Source organism: Lactuca saligna, chromosome 5 (genome assembly GCF_052625555.1).
Source record: "Lactuca saligna cultivar CGN05327 chromosome 5, ASM5262555v1, whole genome shotgun sequence".
NCBI lineage: Eukaryota > Viridiplantae > Streptophyta > Magnoliopsida > Asterales > Asteraceae > Lactuca > Lactuca saligna.
In genome coordinates, this window is record NC_136421.1 from 43,613,643 (window position 1) to 43,634,693 (window position 21,051).

A 21,051-nucleotide genomic window follows, 5' to 3' on the forward strand; every position below is an offset into this window, starting at 1 on the left:
CGGCCGTGAGCAACACACACACACACACACAAACCTCACACAAACTCTCTCTAGATCACTCAAGACTTCTCTCTTCCTCTCCATCTAAAATCTCGAAATTTGCTTGTGATTCAAGTGGATTCTTCAAGATTATCATCATCCTTTGGTACGTTTTTCCATGTCTAAGCTTCAAAACTCCCCCCTCACATGAGATCTCTTAGTCTAAACAAGTTTCTTTGGTGATCATACTCCTAGAAAACTCCATAAACTCGAGATCTTCATCAAGGGGTGCTAGGGCCGAAAAATCACTTCATTTCTTCCATCCTCTCTTCAATAACCGAATCAACACCCAAGGTGAGCTTCATACCCCCTTGTTTTAGGTTTTTATAAGTTTTTGTGGGGGAGAATACAAGCAAAGGTGTAGATCCATCATTATGTGTATGTTTTGGTTGATTTCTATGCTTATATGTATGTTTTGTATGATTTTGATGCTAGATCTAGTTATGAATTGCTAAAAACCGAGATATATCTTATACTAGCATGAAATATATTACTACATACAAAGTATGCCAAGAAAAATAGCTAAGTGGCTTAACAATACATACTTTGGGCTAAAAACTCATTTTTTTGACATAAATGTTAAAAATACAAAGTTAAAGGGCCCAAAAGGAAATATTTCGAAATCTGATGGGTGAGATGAGTCAAAACAGATTCCATAATGTATTTTCTGAAAATATACCCTTTTGGAAGATCAAAAACATAAATTTCAAGCTTAATGGGCTAAAAATGACAATTTCGGCCCAATAGGGCCCATTATGCGAAATTTTATGTTTTGGAGGGCCAAAACTGTGCTTTTCTGTAAAACAGTGGACTATTAGTGTTACATGTACTTTTCAAAGGTTTATAATGCTTTTCAAATTTAAAAAGGACCAAAGTTGCAAAAATTTTCCAAATTGGGCCAAAAATGTAAAAATTGCAAAAAAGAGGGGTTATAACCGAGAAAACTGCAATTTCAAGGACTTAAACTGCTTTCAATGAAAAATATGCTGAAAAATATTAATTTCAATAATTTTTGGTGTTAAAATGTCTAGAAAAATGGTTTAAGGACTAAACCGGAAATTATTTTACCTAAAGGGGTGAAAACGTAAATTTACAAAATAAAGAGGGTTTGTAAACAGAAAATTTTCAATGATAATTCAATACACTCATTGTGAACAAAGATTGACACTACGACTCTCGATGAATTACAATACACAATATCACCAACAATCGTTATCAAACGAATTGATTCGGTCTCGAATCAATAACAAATCCAAAACTACTAACACTACAACGCTCAATACACGTATGGAACTCTCGGAACTCTTTACTCTCGTGGAACTACTCAATACGTCGACGTACACTCCTTAGGCCCAAAAGTTGCAAATCATGCTTGTCGAGCCTAGCTAGCCCGATGACATGATCTTTAGGCCCAAAGGACACTTGCTTACATGTAGTTGGGTCTAATACGACTCGACCGCGTGTAAAAGGACTTTCAATGGCAAACATGCTGCTGGTCCCCAAGGGTCCTTCAGTGCTGCTAGTAAAGTCGGGAACTCACGATTGCGGGTTGGGCTTCGGGCCCTTCGCAATTGCAATGGTCTTGAACGACGCGGGGAAATACCGAGGGTTTCGCACCTTCTCTTCTTCCCTCCGGTCATGGGACTACACAAGTCCGGGAGGATTGAGTTGTGTGAATAACTGTGAGTGACGCCTAAGGGATCGCTTGTAAGGTTGTCGACTGGACGTTTTCATTAACGGACGTCACAACAATTCACCACCCACTGTATACTCAATGCCTCCGGAGCTCAACGAATACCTCTAACGCAACGAAATAACAGTACACAAACTAAGTAAAGCAAAATGATAGGAAAACGTTGGGTTTTCCTAGGTTCTTCAACTAATACACTTACGAATTACATGCCGAATTTTACAACTCGTACGCTTACATCTATAGAAAACAAACAAGCATACTTACGGATCTTCGCATTTTTTTTACCATACTATTTTCAGAAAATATCGGATTTTCTGGTGGTTTTTGAAATGATACAAACATTGGATTTCAAACATTACTTATGAACTCACCAACATTTCATATGTTGACTTTTTTTTTCAAAATACTTGTATTCTCAGGTAACAGATAAAGTGGAGGATGAATTGTACTTTAAGACGTTTTGCTGTGGTCTAATTCAGTATCAAACAGTTATTTTTGAGAATGTAATGTTTTGAAACAATGTAATGAATGTAAACGCTACCAGTTGTATCATTCCAAATGTTGGTGATGTATAATGTTATGTTTCATGTATATGCATTGTGATGGTATTCAATGAGTCACGATAGCCCTCGGACGTTTCCGCTGTCTGGTTCGGGGGTGTGACAGTAGGTACTTGAGAATGTTCTTTACCGCGGTCCAATGAGCCTTGCCAGGGTTCCCCTGAAACCTGCTGACCATGCTCAAAGCAAATGCCACATCAGGACGGGTACAAGTCATGGCATACATGATCGAGCCAACTGCGGAAGCATATGGTAATTGGCTCATCTCAGCTATCTCTGCCTCTGTACTCGGACTCTGAGTCTTACTCAGTTTGGTATTGCTTTGGATCGGTAAATCTCCTTTCTTGGAATTCTCCATGTTGAACCTTTTCAACACCTTATCCAAGTAGATACTCTGACTAAGTCCAATTAGTCTTCTACTCCTTTCTCTTAATATCCTTATCCCTAGGATATAGGTAGCCTCCCCTAGGTCCTTCATAGCAAAGCACTTCCCAAGCTAGGACTTAACCTCCTGCAAGGTTGGGATGTCGTTTCCTATGAGTAGTATGTCATCCACATACAGTACCAAGAAGCTAACTATACTCCCACTAGCTCTGACATACACGCAAGACTCATCTTCGCTTCTCAAGAAGCCAAACTCTTTTACCTTCTCATCAAAACAAAGATTCCAGCTACGAGATGCTTGTTTTAATCCATAAATTGATTTCTCAAGCTTGCATACTCTATTAGGGTACTCTGCATTGACAAAACCCTCTGGCTGATTCATGTACACATCCTCAGCCAACTTTCCATTAAGGAAAGCGGTTTTGACATCCATTTGCCATATTTCATAATCATGAAATGCTGCAATGGCTAACATAACCCTAATAGACTTAATCTTTGCTACCGGCGAAAAGGTTTCATCATAATCAACACCTTGAGTTTGAGTAAAACCCTTCGCAACCAGTCGAGCCTTATAAGTATGCACTTTTCCTTCCATGTCTGTCTTCTTCTTGAAGATCCATTTGCACCCGACTGTTTTACGGCCTGGTACATTTTCAACCAAGTTCCAAACTTGATTGTCATACATGGACTGTATCTCGCTGTCCATAGCCTCCTTCCATTTAGCAGACTCCGGGCCTGCCATGGCTTCCTTAACACTGCTAGGTTCATCCAAATTTACTAGTGTACTATCACTAATAAACGTATCACCTTCCGTAGTAATATGAAAACCATAATAAAACGAAGGTGTGTTCCTAACCCGTGTGGAACGCCTCGGAGGTACAGACTCGTCAGCTGGATCAACAGGAGTTTCCTCCTCAGGTTGATTGCTAGTGTCTGAGGTTCCGTCACCAATTGATTCTTGAATTTCTTCAAGATCAATCTGCCTCCCACTGTCTCCTTGGCTTATAAATTCTTTCTCGCGAAAGATCCCTCTTCGTGCTACAAAGACCACATTCTCACTGGGTCTGTAGAAGAGGTAACCGAAGGATTTCTGTGGGTAGCCGATGAAAATACACCTTTCACTTCGGGGTTCAAGCTTATCATGAGTTTCACGCCTCACGAAGGCTTCGCAACCCCAAATTTTGATGTGGTCCAAATTGGGAACCTTCCCAGTCCACATCTCATGAGGTGTTTTGGTAACCTTCTTTGTAGGGACTAGATTAAGGATATGGGCGGCAGTCTCTAAGGCATACCCCCAAAAAGAGATTGGTAACGAAACTCGACTCATCATAGAGCGAACCATGTCCAACAAGGTTCGATTATGCCTCTCAGCTACACCATTCAGCTGTGGTGTCCTGGGAGGAGTCAATTGTGAGACAATCCCACACTCCTTAAGATAGTCAAGGAACTCGGTACTAAGATACTCACCACCTCGATCGGATCGAAGCATCTTAATGTTCTTGCCCAATTGATTTTCTACTTCCTGTTTGAATTCCTTAAACCTTTCAAAGGTTTCGGACTTATGTTTGATTAAGTAGACATACCCATATCTACTAAAATCATCAATAAAAGTCACATAATACCGATTAGCATCCCTTGTGGCGGTTTTGAATGGCCCACATACATCAGTATGTATTAGGTCCAACAAACCTTCACCCCTCTCACAAGTTCCAATGAAGGGTGATTTTGTCATTTTTCCAAGTAGACAAGATTCACAACTATCATCTGATTTAAGGTCAAATGATTCCAAGACTCCACTCTTTTGGAGTTGGCCTATGCGTTTCTTGTTTACATGTCCAAGACGATAATGCCACAATGATGCTTTATCTAGGCTAGTAGAAGAATCAATATACAACACATTATTTCCTAAGTTGTCTACAATCGACACAGTTTCATACACACCATCACAAGGTAATGCTTTAAAATAAAACACATTATTAAAGAAAGCATTAATACCACCACATTCATTATCAAATGAAAAGGTAAAACCTTGTTTGTACAAAGCATGAAAAGAAATAATATTCCTCGCCATTTCAGACGAGTACACACATTTATTCAAATCTAATTTTAATCCATTATTAAGCAACAAAGTATAAACTCCAATCTTGGAAACAGGTGAAGCCTTCCTATTCCCCATGATTAAGTTTATCTTCCCGTGCTCCACCTCCTCACTTCTTCTTAGGCCCTGCAAATCAGAACATATGTGAATACCACATCCTATATCAAGCACCCAAGAGTTAGAGTATGTTGAGTAATTAGACAATATAGTGTAAATACCTGCATAGGTGGGTTTCACTTTCCCATCCTTTAGATCCTGCAAGTACTTAGGGCAGTTTCACTTCCAGTGTGCCTTTTCATGGCAATAAAAGCATTCAGCATCCTTGGGAATGGCAGAAGGAGTGGCAGAACCGTTCTTGGTCTTTGATGAGGAGCCTTCAAGAGACTTTCCCTTGGTACCCTTCGAAGGGTGCTTCCTCTTTTTCCCTTTGCCTTGCCCAATAGCTAAAACAGGGGTAGAAGTTGGAGTAGGAGTAGTAGAGGTAACAACCGCTTTACCCTTAAGACCGGTTTTAGCGGTCTTCAAGAGTCCTTGAAGCTTGCTGAGGGTAACTTCCTCCTTGTTCATATGATATGTCATTCGAAAATGATAATAACAAGAAGGCAAGGAGTGCAAAATGATGTCAATTGCCAACTCCTCGGGGATGTTAACATTCAGCTTCAGCAAACGGTCCACATACCTTTGCATCTTTTGCATGTGGCCCGTGACGGATTCACCATCCTTCATGCGGGTAGTTATTATGGAGGAGATTATTTCATACCGCTCCTGACGAGCACTCTGATGGTACCTTTCCATTAGGTCTTGGTGCATCTCAAAAGGGTAGAAATCTTCATACGACTTTTGGAGCTCGGCTGTCATCGTGGCCATCATGATACATGCCACCTTAGTAGCATCTCTCTCATGAGTCCTGAGTTCAGCGATCTCCTCAGGAGTAGCAGTAGACTCATCAAGTTCTTTTAACTCCTTATCGAGGACATATTCCTTGTCCTCGTAACGAGTAACCATCCTGATGTTCCTAATCCAATCCATGAAGTTGGAACCATCAAAGATGACCCTCCCACAAAGATTCATGAAAGAGAAAGAACCAGTTGGGTTAGAGCCCGAAGCATTAGTGTTGGAAGACATCTGAAAGAAGAAAGTAAGTTTAGATTAGATATTTAGGATCCTTAATAAGACACACAAATGTAATATTAAGGCTAGGATCCAATCACAATATATTACACTTAGAAGAGGGATGCCGTAATCTAAGTAATAATATATTTGAAAGGTAGGTGAATGACGATTCACCAATTTCCACCATGAAAACGAAATGATTTATTAGGTTTAATTGGATTTGAAATTCCTAGATTCTTTTGAGATTCATTGAACTTTTCAATGGCATGTTTCAATCTCGATTGTGCCCTTCAAGTTTTGTGACTGGGATGCCGAGGATCACAAAACAAGGTGTGAATAACCATGCTAATTCACTTGGTACTCTTAATATTATCACCTAATCAATGTGCCGGTTAACCACACACGCTACATTGATCTATGACAAACATTAAGTCACCCTTCGTGATCCTTACTAGTCCTAGTTAGTGTGCCGGTTAACCACACACGCTCCACCAACGACTTGGTAAGGTACAAAGTGTGAATTCCATGGACTAGCACCATGTTCACATTTTCCTAAAATAACTAAGATTGGGAATTAAAAGAGTTTAGTTATTTTATAATATTCATTATACTTTTAATGAGGATTTAAAGTCATTGTTCTACCCGTTCGGCTAACGACCCTCCACCGATCAAGCAAGCGGTGGGTGAGAGTATACACCCATTAAGTCGCCATTTTATAGGCAACAACCTTATACCCACCTTATAGACCGGCTTCGTGAATGAGGCCTACTAACGGTAAAACGACTTATTCTTATACATATATATAATAATTAACCATTAATGTTATAAATAGTATAAGGGTTGAATTTTAACTATTAAAACTCTAAGGTTTGGAATTAAAGTTTATTAAAGTGTGTGAAACTTTACAAATTCTAAAACTTGAGGGCTAGTTTTGTAACTTTGCAAAACTCTTCATTTCATAACTTATGAATTAAAGGTTCATAAAAATGAAGACTCTTCATTTTCATGTAACTTATGTGTTTTAAGTGTGTGTTAAATGAAAGTGACATTTGGTAATCCATAACTTGAGGACAAATTATGGACTCCATTAAAACACATAAATGATAAAGAATTAATCCTAAACAATTCAGCAAATAATTCCTATCATTTTCTAAATTCATAAGAACATGAACATGATCATCAAAAATTCAAGAATTATATGAACACATAAAATCATGGAATTTTGATATATGCTATTGTAAATGGATTAGAACAACCATTACACCAACTAAAATAAGTTTTATAACACCAAAACAATTTAGGGTAATGTTTCTAGTCCATTTCCAGCAGCAAAAGTCGAGAATCTGCACTCTTTCGATCCTACTCGTCGAGTGCATGAACTGACTCGTCGAGTAGGTTGAAGTTTGCCTTGGACTCGTCGAGTCCCCCCAATGGACTCGGCGAGTCCACCATGCAGACAACAACAATTTCGACCTTTTTCACTATTTTGCATCAAGTATCAAACAAGCAAGCCTAGGCTCTGATACCACTGTTGGGTTTTGAGAAATCTAACACTTCCTAAGTGTGCATACAACCCTAATAAACCTTGGATCTATGTTTGTCTAAATACATGCAAAATAATAATTTTCCAAGGTTTATAACCTATCTAACATGGCATGGGGAACATTTCAACATAAAAGAGTTAGAAGAGATTACATACCTTTTGGTGAGTTTGGTTCTAAGGAGTTTGAGGGCCAAGCACCAATAGTGTGAATGCCTCAAATGGAATCACAAACACCACAAACTCTTGGAAAACTTTGAGAGAGTATACACCTTGTATAAAATCGGCCACACACATGCACACACACACTAGTTCACTAGTTTTCTCTTTTTTTCTTTTTTTTAGGCTCCATTTCATGCTCCACAAGCATGCTTATATAGTGTGCATGGTTAGGGTGAAACCCTAATAACCCATGTCTTTTCCTTTCCAAGGATCCATGGGTTAAAAGCTCCATGGATCATCCATGGACTTCCACATAAGCCTAGCCCATTAACAAATGAGTATTAGCCCACACTATATAAAACAAATAGCCCATAATCTAATTAGTCTTTCTTTTAATCTCTAAATTAATTCATAATTAATTTAAGACTAAAACTAATTAAATAACGTAACTTCATATTAATATATTATAACTCATAATATATTAATAAACATATGTGTATAACTCTCATAAAATTATCCATAATAGTTTGGATGAGATGCAACCCAAATGGACCATGCCGGTCGGGTCAAGTATATACCAAATAAGTTATGGACTTAGACACCTTATCCAACATATCTATCTATGAATTATATCTTTAAAAATAAGTGGATGGAATTTTTAATTTTCATCAAAAGTAGGGTGTTAAAATCCAAATCCTTCGAAAGTTATGCATATTTAAAAATTTCTAAGGTGGATGCAATTGTGATTTACTTGTTATATCAATATGAATAATGTCACATCAACATATAACCGTTTAAGTTGGTTAAAATTTGACAGAATAGCTCCATAAGGCTACAAAGAGCGGTGTCATATTCCCTTTTGTTGCTACATTGCCACATATGCGACATATTACCAAAGTGTGGTTCCTTATCACACTAATGGAGTGGTCCCACATTTTTTTTAACAATTTAATTTAAATAATAACTTTAATTTTCATAAAAAACATTATATTTCATTAATTAAAAATTAAAACCCATACATTACATTAATTAAAAAGAACATAACATGAAATTAAAAAAAAAAACCCTAAAAACTTAGAAAAAAACCTAAAAACTTAAACCTACAACCTACAAAAAACAAACATGAAACGATTAAACCTATCTATTAACATATCGTTATTTGAGATCGACTTTCATTGCCAAAACGATTTCAAGCTCCTCCCTGATCATCTACGATGTGTTCATCATTAATATTTTGTAGTCGCTATCCCTTTGTTTTTGAAACTCTCTTTCAGAAGCAAGTTGCAAAATTTTGTTAATTTTATATTTTATACCTTTCATATCGGCCCTCATTTCTTTTAACTCATTTGAATTCGATGCTTTGCCTTTGCTTTTTTGTTTTGTCCGTGTAACGCCCGTAGATTCGGGCTAGTCAATTAGAGACGTTAAGCGTCAAAAATAACTTTTTGATGGAAGATTATTTTGAAGGAATAATCTTAACTAAGTTATAAAATATGTTACAAGGTTTCCGTGCATATAAAAAACGCCGAAATCCGAGTTATAACGAAGCAGTTATGACCTGTCGAAGTTTCGCGACAGAACCGATACGACACAGCGCGACGTAAATAGTGAATTTACGTTAGAGCGATATTTAGCCTTAGCAATCTAAACGAAAGTTGTAGATTTCGTTAAACCATGAGCGTGCATAAAAGGAAAGTCCAAATCTGACTTCGTATGAGGAAGTTATGATTTTTCTAAGTTTCGACTTAGCGGTATGCAGCACGAATACTCGATTTGAGACTGAGCGGTTTTTAGCCAAAACAATCTAAATGAGAATCGAATGTCTCGTTAATAGGAGTAAAACGATAAAAAGATAGGCGAAAATGGACATCGGATGAAGAAGTTATGAATTTATAACGAAATTTTTCTGTCCCGGCCTACTAAAAATAAATAATAAAAATAAATTCAAAATTAGCCGACGGAGTCTAAACCAAAGTTGTAGAGCGTAGTCTCACCTACGTGGGGATATAAAGAATGTCGAAAACGGTGTTCGTATGAGGAAGATATGAATTTTTGAAGTTTATTAAATATTTTCGATATTTAATTTAATTATAAATTAACCGATATTATCCATGGGGGAGTCAGCGATCTGATCCACGTTACGCCCAGCATAATGTGAAGTTACGCCCAGCGTAAATGGGCTTCCAGCCCCCTATTAAAGGGTGTTGAGGGCAACCGACTTCTTTGCTCATTTCTTCCCGTTTTCTCACGTTTTTGCATCGTTTTTCGTGCACGAATTATCCCGAAGCCCCGGTATCATTCCCGAGCCCCGAAGCAAGTCACGAGGCCCCGAAGATCCCGAGAAGTATGATTCCCGAGCCGAAGCTCTGCCCGCGAGGAGTCCGGTTTTTGTAAAGATCTTCCAGATCTGCCGAAGAATACTACTTCTACAAGTCGTAGTGTTGTCTGATCATCTTCTAATCAAGTGAGTGTGTGGTTACTTTCTTCTAATGCATAATTATCAAGTATTTAATATAAAATACGTGTTATGTGTATATTTTGTTGTTATATGCGTGAATGTATATTCACTTTCTTCTATCTCATAGATATGATTTATTCTCTATGAAATACGTGTTATGTGTATGTGTCTCATATGCTGTTTTGGAATATGTATTGAATGAGAATGCTATGCAGGTTTTAAACTATGTATAAAAAATATATATTTATATCTACAAATATGTTGGGTAGAACATGGGTAGATGAGATAGTTGGTATGTGATAAAAGGATGAATTGGATAATGAGATCAAGAGGCTAATTTTAGATCTGGGAGTATGTATTAGGTAAAGAGATAAAACTTGTTATTAGTCCGGGAGTATGGATTAAGACAAATTTAATTGTCCCTAGTCCGGGAGTATGGATTAGGCACAGTTATTGATCCGAGAGTATGGATCAGATCAGGATTAGGGTATAGTTAATTGTCCTTATTCCGGGAGTATGGATCGGGTACAATTATTGATCCGGGAGTATTGATCAGATCAGGAGGTTAGTTTTAGATCCGTGAGTATGGATCAGGTAGTTTTAGATCCGTGAGTATGGATCAGGTGAAAAAGGTTAGTTTTAGATCTGTAAGTAGGGATCAGGTAAAGAGGAAAATTTTAGATACGAGAGTTTAGATCGTGTCGTTGTGAGGATTGATGGGGTGGGATAAGAGTTGCCTTTATATGGTGAAATTGTACAAGTTTGAATGTTCTATATTTATAAATATATGATATAACATTGTGGGATGAAAACCCTATATGCTCACCAGACTCCCAAGCCTGACCCACTCAGTTTTCTTTGTATCATAGGTATTAATATGAAGACATATTTCACAGAGAGATTTAAAGGAGATATAAATCAATTGTGTAATTAAATGTAAGTTATGTTTATGCTTATATGTATGTATCGAAACATGACATCCCGAGGTTTTATTATTAAATGAAAATACATTCTCTTTGAGAAATGTTTTGATAAGTTATTATCTTATCTTGTTTTGGGAACAAATTCCGCAACCATTTTCTTTAAAAGATTACTCTGATTTTATAAAACAAAGCATAAACAAATCGGTCTTTTCTGGCCGTGAAAATGGGGATGTCACAGTTCCTTCCCATTGGTAGGGACGGTGGTGAAACTGGAACGGGTCCATCTTCTTTGAGGTTGAATTAAACACGGGCATGAGATGTAGTGTGTTCGAATTCAGATGTCCTTGAGCGTTTTGAACCACACTCAATATGTTCGTCGGACGTTTTGTTGTTTTTCCATTTATTGTTATCTTTCACTAGATTCCAAACTTGAAAGCCTTCAAGTTCTCTTTTTTATACACTTTTAGCTTTCTACAAAATCACATGATCGCTTTCAATGCTTCTTCATTAATGTTTCATGTTGGTATACAAATCATTAAATAACATGACTTCCTTGTTCGTCTTCTCTCATTTCGAATACACTTGATGTTTTGAATGATATTCTCTACTGTTAATTCATTTGTGGAACCTATGTAAAACCTGAATAAAAAACAGTCATGTTTTTGGTCTATTCCACGCCAACACTAACACTTCTAAGGATTACCATCCTTTAGCCATCGTATTTTCTTTTCTTTTATTTGGTTATCAAGTGGGTTGAGTTTCTTGAACGGATTTCGGTTCAGAATCTGAAATGACTGTTCGTGGTTGTGATTATATTTGTTAAACAAACTCAGGTTGAGATAAAATCAAACAGATGAAAATCTAGGTTCGGTTGTGGTTGTGAGATTTGTTGTGGATAATACGGAAGCATATCGTCATAGTGATAATTTACGAATACATCTATTAATCATACGACGATCTTGGGTTGTGGTGTTTATAGTATATGTTTTTTTATTGGTAGACTTTTTGGAAGAAGATATGCTGAGAGGATTTGAGAAAAAAGATGGTAAAATATAAAGAAATGTGAATGAGGTCTTGTGAAAAATAATATTTATATGTAAGGTTATTTAGAAAAAATGAATTTGAAAAAGGACCATTGAAACCGTCAAGATGTGTCCCAACCAATCAAAACGTGCAGCTAAAATCAGCCACACTGCAACCTGAACCACACCCATAAAACGGTATTCCGCTGCAACAGCGACGAAACCATGGTCGGACACCACACCACCCCCTGAGATCATTACTGACATAACATTTCATAATAGTAGAAGAAATACAACCACCTTTATGCCAACAATTACTATTTTGAAATATACTATCTATAAATTGTATCTAAAAGAATGATGCAATTTTCAGTTTCATCAAAAATAAAGTGTTACGGTTCAAATCCTTCTAAAATTATGCATTTTTAAAAATTTAATAAGTTGGATGAGATTATTATTTGTTTGACACATAGATGCTAATAACAAAATACAAAGACGTAGACCATACAAAAATAAAGAGTCTAGTGACTTGTAGCCAATTTTAATTTTCCTTTTTTTTTAATCATTTGGTGACCTCAATCTTTCAAATGGTTTTTCATAGAGATAGATGCTAATAGCAAAATACAAAGACGTAGACCATACAAAAATAAATAGTCTAGTGAATTGTAGACAATTTTAATTTTCCTCTTTTTTTTTTAATCATTTAGTGACCTCAATCTTTTAAATGGTTTTCTCATAGAGAATCAATACCTATGAACAGCAGAAAGTTATGTTAAAGCATAATTTTACTTGAAAATCAAATATATCATATTTTCAAAAGTCCGGGGTTGAAATCGAAACCATGATCCCCACCCACCTTCTACGGGTTTGGTTTCCTTCGTATTTATTGTCATTTTTAATCTTGTAAGTTCTAGCCCTCAAACTTTTATCATGTTGCCATCAATGTTTATATAAGTATTTTAAAATCTCCATGGTGTATTTTAACTGTTTTTGGAGTCACATGTTTGTATTTAACATAAATAAATATTATGATTAGGTATGTACAATGTACATCGGTGCATGATTCTGTTTAGTGTTTAGCTATAGTCTAAAGTAAAAAAGTCGGTTAAACCATCAATTATTATCTTTAGAAATAATATATTACTAAATTTATAGTAACGTACAGTCGTACACGGTGCATACCTCTTCTTACGTTTAAGAATAAACCTATTGTACTTGTCATTTCATCACTAAAGAATCATAAAGGTGCCTTGATGTCGTCTTAAAATTGATTATATGATTATTGTGAGCGGATGTCCTATTAATTAGTATTAGGTTTGAATATACAAATTTTCATTAGATCAAATTACACATTTGTCTATTTGATTTGCCAAAACAAAAACGCAAAGTATAATTATGAAAGTGGTATGTATTTCGTGATTAAAGAATACAATTTTCTTTTTCATTGTTATCTTCTACTTATTGCTTTTGAGCTTATACTATCTCCGATTTAATAATTTGTCCCAAACATCTCTGTATTTCGAATGTGTTGTTTATATAAGACTTCATAACTTTCTTTGACACCTACCATATGTACACTTGCATGGTTCTTTTTGATGTATTATGAGAAGAAATTTATTGGATTTTTAATGAACAATTTCAATCTTTCACTGTAGTTTTTTATATTAAATTTGAATATGAAAGCTTATAGGTAGTTGATAATGTATTCTTATACATGGTTTGTGGTGCAAAATTAAATATTTAAAACTCCATAAAAATATGTACAAATCCTATCATGTAGTCTAATATAGGATACAAGAAAGATGGTAGAAAGATTTGATTGCATTTAGTTAAAACTATTAAGTTTTTGATGATTCTATACCTAATATTAGGTACATAACAGCCGCATATTCCCTAAACCCTATAGGGGGCTTGAGAATATGTGGCTATTATGTACCTAATATTAGGTATAGAAACATAAAAAACTACATAATTTTAACCAACTACATGTAGTTTGGTATATTGAAATTTAATACAGAAAACTATAGTGAAAGATTGAAATTATTCATTAAAAACCTGATAAACCTCTTCCCATAATCCATAAAAAACACATTGCAATTATACATAAGGTAAGTGTCTGAAGAAGATATGAAGCTTCTATTAGAGGTCTAGTGGAAAACACATTAAAAATACATTGATGTTGAGGATGAATTAAAATATAAAAAAAAATAATATAAGTTCAAAAGCAATAGAAAGAAACTAACAGTTAAATAAATTATGTTTTTTTAATCAAAATAAAATCAATTTAAATAGTTCTATACCTAATATTACATACATGACAGCTACATATTCACTTTTCCTATATATATATATATATATATATATATATATATATATATATATATATATATATATATATATATATATATATGACTTAAGGAGTATGTGACTGTTATGTACCTAAATGTATATATAGAACCATCTAAACTATGTGCTTTTGATCGATATATATCCAAACTAATCATGATATCTCATTTAATATTCTTCCTTAATCATATGACTTACTAAACCGATCGAATTTATGTTCTTTTTCTTTGTTTTGTCTAAGAACTTAAAACATTAAAAGTCATGACCATTTAATCAACCATATTAAGTTTTAAATGAAAACTAGTAGAATAAAAGATAAAAGAACACACAATAAAGCAATCAAGATTTTCACAAATAATTCGATATAGTTTTTCAATTGAAGGACAAAATATTTGAGTTATATTTGTTAAAAAGTATTGATTTTTTACTTTCTCTATAAACTTAAATGATACTTTGCAATAAAAATATATATAATTGATCCTTTTCATTCCATAATTTGACTAAATTCAATGGTATTCTATTAAAACAAAATTATAAGAAAATGAAATTATATTTGTTTTATTTAAAACTATGACGTTTAAAAGATTCTATACCTAGGCTTAGGTACATAACAACCACATATTCATTGTTTCATATACATACATACACACACACACACACACACACACATATATATATATATATATATATATATATATATATATATATATATATATATATGTGATTCTAGATCTAGCTTGTTTGGACTGTCCAAATGGATAAAGTTGAAAGTTTTATCCATTAAGACACTATTAAGATTCAGATTTGGAACTTTTAACTTAATGGATAAAGTCAAAATTGAAAGCAATTATGCTCTGAATGTGGTGCACCTTGGTCGGGCTCAGGGAACCTCTATTTATTTCTAAAACACCAAACTATTTTGTCTTCTTATAGGTATTGGGCGCCTTTATTGGGTACGATGTAGCCTTAACCATCTTTGTCGACATTTTTAACTAGTTTGAATTTTGGACAAGCTTTTGAGGGTTGAGTTATAGGCTAAGTGTAGACATATATTTTGTAACACCCCGAGTTTAGAAGTGCAAGTTCAGGGTTCTTAGTGTAATTATGGAAGGCCGACTAGGCGAGTCGAGTCGCAATTCTGGTCACACATTAAGTGACCAACTCGGCGAGTCGGAGGCTGGACTCGGCAAGTTGGTGCTGAAGAGAGAAAAACCCTAATCTTCGGGGTTGCACTCTATTTAAAGGACTTAATGCCCTCCCCTCATACCTTAGCCCCTTTTGAAGTCCAGAAACCTTAGATCCATTTGTGAGAGCATTGGAGAGTATTTGGAACCTTGATAAGTGTTTGGTGAAGAGATCTTTGAAGAATAAGAAGGTTCGAGCAAAGGGCTTTGTAGAGATTTGGTTCATTCTTCAGTTGGAGATTCCTTTTGAGGTAATAATTCGTTGCTTGAGCTTTTGTGAATCTAGATCTATCAATTGTGGGGTTTTGGGGGCATAAATGAGGTCCATCTCGAGTTTGGTGTAAGATCTGAGGTTGCTACCTCGGATCTAGGCTTGTAATGACCCTAGGAGCCATAAAGTCTATGATCAAGAGATGTAGGTGAAGTTCTTTTGTCCCAAGCATTAGCCTAATAGTGTATTATGCTTGGATCTCTTTGAATTCACGTAAAGTTTGCCACTTTACGTGATGGATGGGTTGTAGGGGAGTGGATCTATGGATTGGAGCCCCTGCATGGCTTGGAAAGCCACTATATGGGTTAAGAACTAGAGGTACTCGGCGAGTCACATGGGTGAACTCAGCGAGTTGGATGAAGATAGGTAGGAACTCGACGAGTTGGAAGAACAACGTGGCGAGTCTGTTGAAGATTGCCTTGGACTCGGCGAGTCTGTTCTTGGACTTGGCGAGTTTGGTCACGAAGTCCTAACCTTTTTGGTTGAGCTGTGAATCAGTGAGCCGAGGGATGACTCGGTGAGTTGAGTAGGAAGTGACTCAGAGTTCGTGGGTCTCGGCGGGTCTTGGGGCGACTCGACGACTTGGATCGCGATATGGGAGTTTTCAGAACATAGGGAGTCGACGAGTCAGCGAGCTGACTCGACGAGTAGAGTCAGTCAGGCAGGTTGACTTTGACTAAGGACTTTGACTTTGACCAAGAGTTGACCAGTTAACTTCCGAGGGTATTTTGGTAATTATTGGTATTTATTGAGTTCAGTCTTTGGGTGTTGCTCAGTGGTGGAGTTCGTGTCGGAGGTTGGAGCAACGTGATCCCATCCTTTCAGTCAGCAGTTGCGAGGTGAGTTATCCTCACTATACTAAGGGGTCTAAGGCACCAAGTGTAACAACTTGAATTTTCAAAACAATTTTTCATTTTTCAAACAACATAAACCATCATTTAATATTCGGAAATCACATGTATAACAAATGTCATCGTAACAAAATACACCCTAAGATCATAAAACGATTCTTCCGTCAGTGTGTACAGATTACGCCGACGCCTTCCCACGGTCCTCGCTAGTACCTGAAACACATAACACAACAACTGTAAGCATAAATGCTTAGTGAGTTCCCCAAAATACTACTTACGTACATACGCTTTTCCAAGCCCTGACCTTCCGGTCCATGTGTCTCAGGGGACTTTCGTCCTGACTCAGTAAACCTTACGGTCCTACCTGCATCAACCTTACGGTCCACATCACAGCGCCTTCCGGCCCATAACATATATGCCTCCCGGCCCATAACATAATGCCTTCTGGGCCATATCAAGCATATCATACATAGCACATACAAACGATTAACTTATCATATACAATGTATACAACTCATAACATATCCGACCTTCCGGTCACACAATAAAACCCTTCTGGGTACAGTATAGTGAGAAAACTCACCTCGTGAAAAGTCTAGAATCTCGCGTGCTCGCTATCTCAGAATCCCAACCCCGCCAAATCATAACGAAATATCATTTTAATTAATATAGACTTCCACAACTAGACTTTACCCTTATTAACATTCCTCAGAGGGGTAAAAGACCATTTTACCCTTCCTTGACTCAAAGTCCACATGTTGACCAAAACCCTAAAAGTCAACAAAAGTCAACATTCACAGTACGCGGGGTGTACAGACTCATGTACGCGGGGGGTACATCACCAATCCACCATCGGGGGTCTTCACCCAATACGCTGCGCGTACTGGGAGTTACGCCCAGCGTAATGCTCAGATCCAACCACTCTTCATTTCTGGTCTTAAATGGTTAAGACACTTCTTCAACTTCTAGATCCGACTCTCTTTAAGCCTCCTTACCCATAAAGTCGAAACCTTTAAGCCTTGGCATGACTGTAAAGGCTCCTACACTCCTTAATACCTTTCCATTTCAACTCAAAAGATCTAGATCTCATGCATGGCTAATCATTCACGTCTAAGATTACATTTTTATGAATCTACAACTCAAATGGACCAGAAATATGATGGATCTAAGCTAATGGAGACTATTTGCTCATAAAGTCTCCATCTTTGGGACCAAAACCCTAGAAAATGGTCCATAAAGCATACCATAAGAACTACAAGTCAGGATCCGAACTTTTTACCTTAAAAAGAAGCTCCAACCTTTACTATTCACGGATCTACACTTGAACACCAACTTCTAGCCTCCACAATGGACTCCTCTTCTCTTTTGCTACCTTGAAATCACACCACCAAGCTTAGAACACTCACAAACAAGCTATGAACGAAGGAACAACTCTCTTATGGTCTCTTTCTGAAAGATGGTGGCTGAGAAACCAAGCCATCTCATTCCTTTTATAGCCAATCCACAAAATTAGGGTTTTTGGGTCTGGACCAGTTACGCCCAACGTAACCTTGGGTACGCCCAGCGTACCCGGGGGATGATGCGTTTAAATGAAGCGCGCGAGTACGCACAACGTACTCGCCCAACACAAAAGCCCAAATGACAATATATCAAAAATGAAGGGCTAATTAAAGGTACCTAAATTTTGGGCTGTTACACCGAGGCCGGCCCAACGGATTTGATATCCTAGTAGTTATTGATATGTTGAGTTGAGTTAGTAATGTATGCCAGTTGATATGTTAGTCGGGTAGATCTGTAGGACTGCATGTGATATTGATTGATTACCTGTATGTGCATTTATCTGTTACATGTCGACATGTTGTGTGTGTGTGTGGGGGGGGGGGGTTGAGGTTGTACTGCTCCGTGCGGTAGGCATTCCAGACTCATACTGAGGACTCGGGAGCATTCCAGATACGAGCTGAAGGCTTGGTAGGAATTCCAGACTTGTACTGAGGGCTCGATGGCATTCCAGATACGAGCTGAGGGCCCGGTAGGCATTCCACACTCGTACTGAGGGCCCAGGGGGTAGTCCAGCTTGTAAAGCTGTGGACCCAGTACATGCTGTTCTGTTCAGTTTGTTATGATATTTTATTGTTGACGTGGTTATGTGGATTGTATGTGTATCGGTATTTTGGGGGTAACTCACTAAGCTTTTGGGCTTATAGTTCAGTGTTTTGTTTCAGGTACTTCAGGAGATCGTGGCAAGGCAAAGGCGTGATCGTACCGCTCCTCATGTTCTATGATTTATGTGATATGGTTCTGGGGGAATACTCTGATGCTTAAACTATTTTGAAAACAAATGGTAATAACTTAATGGTTTTAAATGTTTTAAAAAATTTTAAATTGGCTTGAATTTTTCAGGTGTTACATATTTGGTGTCTAGGTAGTTCATGAGATCGACCTTGAGGATATTTGTTTTTGGTTGTTGTTATCCAGATTTTTTGTAAGGTGAGTTATCTCATTATATTACGTGTTACAGTGTATATCCTTGTATGATAGGATATAAGGATTGTTAGGTTCGGGTTGTATGAATGGACTTGTATTGTATTTTGTATGATTGGTTGTTTGTTATATGATTTATTCATATGCTTGTATGAGGAGTTGACGGTTGAACGACAAAAGGACGTGAGCCTATAGACACGTGTTGATGGCGGAACAACGACAGCTTGTGAGTAAAAAAACACATGTTATCATTGGAATGATGAGAGGTATTGATCCATTTTTTGAATGTATTGCATATGTATTATAATATATGGTATTTTGAGGAAATAACTACGCTATGTGCTTACAGTTGTGGATTAAATGTTTTTCAGGTTGTTCTTCTAGCAATGGGAATGCTTCACCTTGACCATGACACATACACATCTCCTATCTATTATGTTGTTTTGGTTTTTTCATTTTTTGATACATATAACTAGCTTCTACTTTATAATGATCTAAAACTTTTGGTACTTGAGATTTTTATGAAATATGGTTTGGAAGGTTTAGTTCATAATAGAAAAATGAAAATTTTGGTTTGGGATTTGGGAAATTATATTGATGCATGTTGTTTAGTGGTAAGCATGTATGTGTATGTGTGTGTGTGTGTCTTGAATAGGCCCGCCCAGACGGTAGGCAACTCGGACGATCTGTGACAACTCGACATTTCGAAACAATATATTGTAAAACCAGTCAAATTTAGGTCAAAATATAAGTTTCCTAAAATCTTATTTGGGTTAAATCAAGTGGTAGGAATCGTAACAAGGTTTTCATACATATAAAGAACACAAAAATCCGAGTTATAACGAAGAAGTTATAACCATTCTAAAATTCCTGACAAAACCGGCAACACCGATTAAATGAAAAACGCAAAGTTTCAATACAATATTTTTAGCCTTAATTATCTAAATGAAAGTTGTAGATAACATTAAATCGTAAACGTACGTAAAAAGAACATCCAAATCTGACTTCATATGAAGAAGTTATGATTTTTCCAAGATCCGGATATAGCAGTAGACAGCTAAAAACTCGAAATAGAGATCGAGATACTTTTGGCCAAAACAACCTAAATGAGAATCTAACGTCTCAACAATAGTGGTGCAACGATGAAAAGTTTGACGAAAATGGACATCGGATGAAGAAGTTATGGATTTTTAACGGAATTTTCGTGTCCCGGCCCGTTAAAAATAAATAATTAAAAATAAAGTCAAAATTAGCCAATGAAGTCTAAACTAGAGTTGTAGAGCATATTTTTAGCTATGCGTGCATATAAAGAACGTCGAAAACGGAGCTCGTATGCGAAAGTTACGGATTTTACAAGTTCGAGGCCCGAAATCCGAGGTTGTCAGGTTTGCCACGACGTGGCAAAGTTTTGCCGCGACGCGGCAAGTGACTGAGGGCATCCAATCAATGGAAGAGGATAAGACTTGATCCCCACAACGTGGCCAGCCTTAGCCACGATGTGGCACACCAGAAATACCCTTATAAATAGATTTCAAGGGCTCCGGGTTTCATTGCTCAGTTCCCTTTTTTCTCGCGCCGAAACTCTGCGTTTAAGCCCCCGAGACCCTCCCAAAGCCCCGGTTTTCACGTTCAAGTCCCGAAGGAAGGTTTTGTATTCCCGAGATTCCCGAGATTCTTGAGTATCTTGAGATATTCCCGCGTTTTCTACTCTTTCTGTCGAAGTTCTGCTCGATTCTCCTCTCGACTACTTCAAATCAACCACTTCAATCAAGTGAGTTCATACCCCTAATACAATGTTTTAAATGATTTTAAATGCTTTAATGGGGGAGGGGGGGGGGGGAATACAAGTAGAAAACAACATGTTATTAAATCACTCATATGTATTTTATAATTGTGTTTCCATCCAGCAGATTTCACATACTACAA